Source organism: Molossus molossus, unplaced genomic scaffold (assembly GCF_014108415.1).
Source record: "Molossus molossus isolate mMolMol1 unplaced genomic scaffold, mMolMol1.p scaffold_m16_p_13, whole genome shotgun sequence".
Classification (NCBI taxonomy): Eukaryota; Metazoa; Chordata; class Mammalia; order Chiroptera; family Molossidae; genus Molossus; species Molossus molossus.
This window is the reverse complement of record NW_023425348.1, coordinates 86,228,837-86,236,986: the sequence shown is the minus strand read 5'-3', so window position 1 is coordinate 86,236,986 and position 8,150 is coordinate 86,228,837. Positions and strand designations below refer to the sequence as shown.

The window sequence follows — 8,150 nt, the reverse complement described above, 5'->3', positions numbered from 1 at the left end:
AAGAGGAATATTGTGTGAAAATCTGGAGGGACACGTAGAAGTAATAAAGAGTGGAAGGAATTTGGGACAGAAGCAAATGAAAATACTGAGGACATAGGATGCTAGATTCACACTCATCTGGAACCTGTTACAGTAGCCACTCCTCTAATCCATACGTAGACCATCAACTGTCCTAGTTGTACTGTGTACAGACTTGCAGTGCCAGTCTGCATCCTCAATCCAGTATGATAATGAATTCAAGGAAAAGCTGATGGTCAAGCGATATTAAGCAATACCCAAAGTCAGCCCTCTAGTGTATGATGGAGCTGTAATTTTTATTTAGATGTCCCTGGTCTGGACTCACTTTTTAAAACTTATTTTCTCTAGATGTCTTTATTCCTTTTACATAATTCTTTTAGTATCCCACTGTGTGGTAATTACTCATTTCTCATATCTTATTATCCTGTCAGACTACTGAAGGCTGAAACATGATATATTAAAAGGTTTTGTAATCATATAATACTGCTCTTGATACAATAGAGGTGATGGGAAAGTGGTAATTGAAGTGAAATGAAGTTAATTATGTTAACCTATGTTATTGCATAAATATTCTTGTCAATGTTTGAAAATCTGCACTGGGAGGCCAACATGTGTGAGTAACTAATCCTGTCACTTTCCTTCTCTGCACTTTAGTGCAATCATTTATGAAGATATGAAGTTGGGTCATTTTATATCCAAAATCCTTTTAACTAAAACACTATGTTTCTACCAACATTTAAGAATTACATTGTGTTCTTATGCCATGTTAAACTCAGAGATTCTGAGATAGGCATATATTTGGACGTAATGGTGGCTGTAAACACTGTTACTACTCAGATCCTTGTTTCTCATAGGTATAGGGCATTCACATAATCCATGGTGACCCCAATGGGGAACAGTACTGAATTCATTCTTTTGGGTACAACTACTGATGGAGACTAGAGATCCACTCTTTATGATGTTCGCCTTCATCAACATCATCACTCTGGTTCAGAACTTGAAGATGATCCTGTTGATCCTATTAGACTCTTATCTCCACACTGCCTTGTATGACTTCCTCAGTGATCACTCTCTGGCAAACTTTGGTTACTCCACAGCTGTCACTCCCAAAGGGATAGGTGATTTTTTAATAATAGAAAGCAAGGTCATTTCCCACAATGCATGTGCTACTCAGATGTTCTTTTTTTTTTTTTTTTTATACTCAACAGAGGACAATTTTTAAATCCTTTCAATAATTAATTAATTATTATTTTCCTTAATTTATTTATTTTTGTTACAAATATTTCTCCTTTTCCCCCAACTAATTCCCCCTCATCCCCCTCCTCCCTGTCCCCAGCTTTGTTGTCTATGCCCATTGTTCATGCACACATGCATATAAGTTCTGTGGTTTATCTCCCCCCCCAACACTTACTCTTCTGGGGATTGTCAGTCTGTACCCCACTTCCACGTCTCTGGGACTACCCCATTCCTCAGACTGTCATGTTCATTATATTCTACAAATAAGTGAGATCATATGATTCTTGTCTTTCTCTGTTTGGCTTGTTTTGCTTAGGATGATACTTTCCAGGTTCCTCCATGTAGTCTCAAAGGATAAGAGATCTTTCTTTCTTACAGCTGCATACTACTTCCATTGTGTATATGTACCACAGCTTTGTTATCCATTCGTCTACTGATGAACACTTGGGCTATTTCCAGATCTTAGCTATTGTAAATAATGCTGCTACAAACATGGGGATACATATATTCTTTCTGATTGGTGTTTCAGGCTTCTTAGGGTATATTCCTAGAGGTGGGATCACTGGGTCAAATGGAAGTTCAATTTTTAATTTTTTAATGTAACACCATATTGTTTTCCATAGTGGCTGCACCAGTCTGCGTTCCCACCAGCAGTGTACTAGAGTCCCCTTTTCTCCACACCCTCGCCAACACTTGTTGTTTGATGAATTGTTGATGGTGGCCATTCTGACAGGTGTGAGGTGATACCTCATTGTTGTTTTAATTTGCATCTCTGTGATGATTAGTGATGTTGAGCATTTCTTCATATGTTTCTTAGCCATTTGTATGTCCTGTTTGGAGAGGTGTGTATTTAGTTCCTCTGCCCATTTTTTAATTGGGCTCTTTGTCTTTCTTTTGTTGAGTTGTATGAGAACTCTCTATATATTGGAAATTAACCCCTTATCTGATATATCATTGGCAATTATGCTCTCCCACACAGTGGGTTGCCTTTCCATTTCGATGATTGTATCTTTTGTTGTGCAGAAGCTTTTGAGTTTGATGTAGTTCCATGTATTCATTTTCTGCTTTGTTTCTGTTGCTTTAGGTGATGTATTGGTGAAAATTCTGCTGCGCATGATGTCTGAAATTTTGTTGCCTACATTTTCTTCTAGGATTTTTATGGATTCATGAGTCACATTTAAGTCTTTTATCCATTTTGAGTTTATTCTTGTGTATGGTGTAAGTTGATGGTCTAGTTTCATTTTTTTTTTTTTGCATGTAGCTGTCCAATTTTCCCAACACCATTTATTAAAGAGGCTGTCTTCACTCCATTGTATGCTCTTGCTACCTTTGTCAAATATTAATTGAGCATATTGCCTTGGGTTCATTTCTGGTTTCTTCTGTTCTGTTCCACTGATCCATATGCCTGTTCTTGTGCCAGTACCAGGCTGTTTTGATCACAGTGGCTTTGTAGTATAACCTGAAATCTAGTAATGTGATCCCTCCGACTTTGTTCTTCTTTTTCAAGATTGCTGTGGCTATTCAAGATCTTTTTTTGGTTCCATATGAACTTTTGAAGTATTTGTTCTAGTTCTGTGAAGTATGTCTTTGGTATTTTGATGGGGATTGCATAGAATCTATGGATTGCTTTGGGTAGTATGGACATTTTATTGATGTTAATTCTTCCAATCCATGAACAAGGCATGTGCTTCCACTTTTTTTTATATCTTTCTCTATTTATTTTTCAATGATCTGTAGGTCCTTTATTTCTTTGGTTAAGTTTATTCCTAGGCATCTTAATTTTTTGCTGCAATAATAAATGGGATTGTTTTCTTAGTTTCTCGTTCTGTGAGTTCATCATTGGTGTATAAGAATACCATTGATTCTTGACTTTAATTTTGTATGCTGCTACTTTGCCAAATTCATTTATTAAGTCTAGTAAATTTATGATGGAGTCTTTGGGGTTTTCTATGTATAGTATCATGTCATCTGTGAATAATGACAGTTTCACTTCCTCCTTTCCAATTTAGATCCCTTTTATTTGTTCCTCCTGTCTGATTGCTGTGACTAAGACTTCCAGTATTATGTTAAATAAGTAAGAGTGGCGAACAATGGCAAAAGTGGGCATCCTCGTCTTGTTCCTGTTCTTAAGGGAAATGCTTTAGTTTTTGCCCATTGAGTATGATGTTGACTGTAGGTCTTTCATATATGGCCTTTATTATGTCAAGATATGATCCTTCTATTCCCAGATTGCTGAACATTTTTATCAGAAATAGATGCTGGATTTTGTTGAATGCTTTTTCAGTATCTATTGATATGATCATATGATTTTTTCTTTCATTTTGTTTATGTGGTGTATCACATTTATTGATTTATGAATCTTGTACCAGCCTGTTATTTCTGGGATGAATCTCACTTGGTCATGCTGAATAATTTTTTTGATGTATTGCTGCATCCGATTTGCTACTATTTTGTTCAGGATTTTGGCGTCTATGTTCATCAGGGATATTGGCCTGTACTTTTCTTTCTTTGTAGTGTCTTTTTCTGGTTTTGGAATTAGAATTATGCTGGCCTCATAAAATGAGTTTGGAAGTCTTCCTTCTTTTTGAATTTTTTGAAATAGTTTGAGGATAATGGGTATTAGTTCTTCTTTGAATGTTCGGTAAAACTCCCCCATGAAGCCGTCCAGGCCTGGACTTTTGTTTGCTGGGAGAGTCTTGATTACATCTTCAATTTCATTTGTTGTTATTGGCCTGTTCAAGTTTTCTATCTCTTCCCGGTTCAGTTTTGGGAGACTATGTGTTTCTAGAAATTTGTCCATTTCGCTTAGATTGTCAAATTTGTTGTTGTATAATTGTTCATAATATTTGTTCACAATCCTTTGTATTTCTGTGGTGTCAGTTATTATTTCTTCTCTTTCACTTCTGATTTTGTGTGGGTTCTCTCTCTTTGTTTCTTGGTGAGTCTAGGTATGGGTCCATCAATCTTGCTATCTTTTCAAAGAACCAGCTTTTCGTTTCATTGATCCTTTGAAGTGTGTTTTTGGTCTCCATGTCATTTATTTCTGCTCTGATCTTTACTATTTCCTTCCTTCTACTTGCTCTGGGGTTTTCTTTTTGTTTGCTTTCTAGTTCTTTAAGTTGTGAGGTTTCTTTTTTTTTGAGGTAGGCCTGTAGTGCTATGAACTTCCCTCTCAGAACTGCTTTTGCTGCATCCCATAGGTTTTGTGTGTTGCGTGTTCATTGTGTTGTGTGTGTTTTCATTGGTTTCCAGGAAATTTTTAATTTCTTCCTTGATCTCCATGGTAACCCATTCTTTGTTCAATAACATGCTATTTAGCCTCCATGTTTTCAAGTGTCTTTGCATGTTCTTGTTGCAATTGATTTCTAGCTGCATGCCATTGTGATCTGAGAAGATGCTTGATATAATTTCAATCTTCTGGAACTTGTAGAGATTTAGTTTGTGCCCTAACATGTGGTCTATCTTTGAGAATGTCCCATGTGTACTTGAGAAGAATGTGAATTCTGTAGTTTTGGGGTGTAAGTCTCTGTAGATATCCATTAAATTCATTTGATCTAGTGCTTCATTTAGAGTCTGTGTTTCCCTGTTAATTTTTTGTCTAGAAGATCTATCCAGTGATGTCAGTGGGGTATTGAAATCCCCTGTTATGATTATATTGCTGTTGATTTCTCCTTTGAAGTTCTCCAAAAGATTTTTAATATATTTTAATGCTCCTATATTGGGTCCATATATGTTTACCAAGGTTATATGTACTTGTTGGATAGACCCTTTCAATATTATGTAGTGGACTTCTTTGTCTCTAGTTATGACCTTCATTTTGAAATCTACTTGATCCGATATGAGTATTGCTACCCCAGCTTTTTGTTGCTTTCCATTTGCTTGAAAGACTTTTTCCATCCCTTCACTTTCAACCTATGTGAGTCTTTTGTTGTGAGGTGGGTGTCTTGTAAACAACATATATGTGAGTCATGCTTTCTTATCCAGTCAACTACTCTGTGTCTTTTTATGGGAGCATTCAAACCATTCACATTTAAGGTGATAATTGATATGTACTTATTTATTGCCATTTTTGTTTAGTGTGGTTCAACTTTTTTTCTTATTTCTTCTACTTATTACAGCAGTCCTTTTAGCATATCTTGCAGTGATGGTTTGGTGTTAATATATTCCCTTAGCCTTTTTCTTTTTTTTTTTTGATTTGGTCTGGAAAGCTCTTCATTTGACCTATTTTGAATGATAGCCTTGCTGGATAGAGTAGTCTTGGATTGAGATCCTTTTTTTTCATGACCTTGATTACTTCATGCCACTCCCTTCTGGCCTGTAGTGTTTTTGTTGAGAAGTCCACTGAGAACCTTATGTCACCCAAGGCCTTTTTTGCATTTATCTTCAGATAGAGTGGGAGGGAGAAAGAGAGAGAGAGACATTGATGTGAGAAAGACACATCGACAGGTTGCCACCTACACAACCCCAAACGGGGGGCAAACTGCAACCAAGGTATGTGCCCTTAGTGGGAACCAAACTTGGGACTCTCTGGTCTGCGGGCCAACACTCTAACCACTGAGCCAAACCGGCTAAGGCCAGATGTTCTTTTTTTGCAGTCTTTCTCACTGTAGAAGCTTTCCTCTTGGCTTCAGTGGCCTATAACTGCCCTGCAGCAGAATGTAAACTATGACATTGCATCACCATGATGACAAAAAACGTGTGTGCATGTCTGGTCATAGCCTCCTACATTCTTAGTTTCTTGGAGGACTCCATGCATGTGCGGGACATACTCAGTCTTTTTTTGTGTAGATTCAATGTGATTGATCACTTTTTTCTGTGATGCTTCATCACTCCTGGCTCTTTCATGCTTACACAACTACAGAAGTATGTTGGTTTTATTTGTTTTGGTGGGGTCAGTGTCCTATTTGCTAACTCGGTCATCTTGATCTTCTTCCTGTTTATATTTAACACCATCCCAAAGATTCACTCATCAGAAGAACTCCAGAAGGCTTTATCCACTTGTGTTTCCCACCTCATTGTAGTCTCCATCTTTTATGGGACAGGCATTTTCATGTACTCCCAGCCCAGCTCCAGTCATTCCATGGACATAGACAAAATCAAATCTGTGTTCTGTTCTGTGCTCATCCCCCTGCTGAATCCACTGTCTACAGCATGAGGAACAAAGAGGTCTGGTGTCTTTTAAAAGACTGGGGAAAGTAACATCTTTCACAGGATTCATGTTTTAATTGTACAGAATTAACAGTAAGACAGTTTCATACAGCTCAGATCTATCTAGAGAAAATGCTGACTTGCTAGACCAACAATTTTGTGAATTTCTGAATTATTTTCCTCCCATTCTTTATTAAATCTATAAAGCAAATATCTTGACAAATATGATACTTCAGGAATAATAATTTAGGAAGAATCAATCATGCACTTATAACTCTTATTTTTTAAATTAAATTTTATTAGTTTTCATAATCATCCAAACCCTCACATGGGCAGTTATAGTCATATGTGTATTTAAGGATGACCACACACATCTCAGTCATGCAAACCCCTTGTAACTCACGCACTCGTGAGTGGACAAGAAATGAGTTTAAGAGACAAATGGAGTTAGTCTACATTTATAGTATAATTTAAAACAATGATTTTAGTGTCTGGTGATACATTTTAAAATGTGAACCTATTCCTGGCCACTGTGGCTCAGTGATTGAGCATCGACCCATGCACCAAGAGATCATTGTTTAAATTCCTGGTCAGAGCACATGCCCAGGTTATGGCCCCAATCCCCAGTAGGGGGCATGCAGGGGGTGGCCAATAGGTGTTTCTGTCTCTCTTTCCCTCTCCCTTCCTCTCTCTCTCAAATCAGTAAAGAAAAAAATTAATGTGAACCTATCATTTTTAAATATAAATAGTCCTTATGAATGTGATTTTTATTTTTAAAACTTTTTATATAAAAATATTTCACTTTAACACTTAAAATTGGTACCAAACATTCTGGGCATAGGTTTATTACTGAATATTTTTGTTTTCTTTGTTCTTTTCTTCAATGATAATAAATGTCATTATATGGACATCTTTATTTAGTTCAATTTTTATCTTTATTGACACATTATCCATAAGTAACATCTTCATATGGCAATTTTAATACAGAAAGCAGGTCAGACTATAAGGGAAACAATAACAAAAGAATATTTTAATCCACCGAAATAAAAATAATACTTTATTTTAAAGTAATACTTGACTCTTAGTCTTCAGATACTCAGCCCAGGACACTTTTCATTCTCCTTTCTTTGTGTCTGCAGTCAGACAGCCAGCTAATAGGCCACCATTCAGGCTCAAAATAGTGGCTGACCTTACTGGTCCTTGCCAGTTCCTAAAATCATCTAGATTAACATTTTAATTTTGGTATGTTACTTCACTAAGAATCATTCAGAGGTGTGACAACAATTATGAAGTTGTCTTTTAAAAAGTAAAATATTATTTTATTGAGTTTAAAAAGGATTTCTTTGAATTATCAATACTCTACTTATTGGTTTTTCTTTGAATATTTTCTTCATATATATGTGTTCCAATTCATTTAACTGGGAAGGAAATTGTCAAAGAAAAATCAATAAGCAGAGTATTGATAATTCAAAGAAATCTTCTTTATATTCAATTTATATATTTCGACTCACATATATATTTAAACTGCATATATATTTCTAAACAGCATCAAATGCTGACAAGGATGTGGAGTAAAAGTAATCTCATTCTTTGCTGGTGGGAGTGCAAAATAACGTGGCCACTTCGAAAGGCAGTTTGGCAGTTTCTTACGAAACTAAACATACGCTTACCCTACAATCCAGCAATTGCACTCCATGGTAGCTAAAACTTTAAATCCACAGAAAAACCAGCACAAATCGATTTATTAG

General features: G+C 36.2%; 1 pseudogene; it reads left to right on the top strand.

The window, feature by feature from the left end:
- The first annotated feature begins 949 nt into the window (after nt 1-949).
- On the top strand, nt 950-6,409 carry LOC118628712 (annotated as a pseudogene).
- The last annotated feature ends 1,741 nt before the right edge of the window (nt 6,410-8,150 follow it).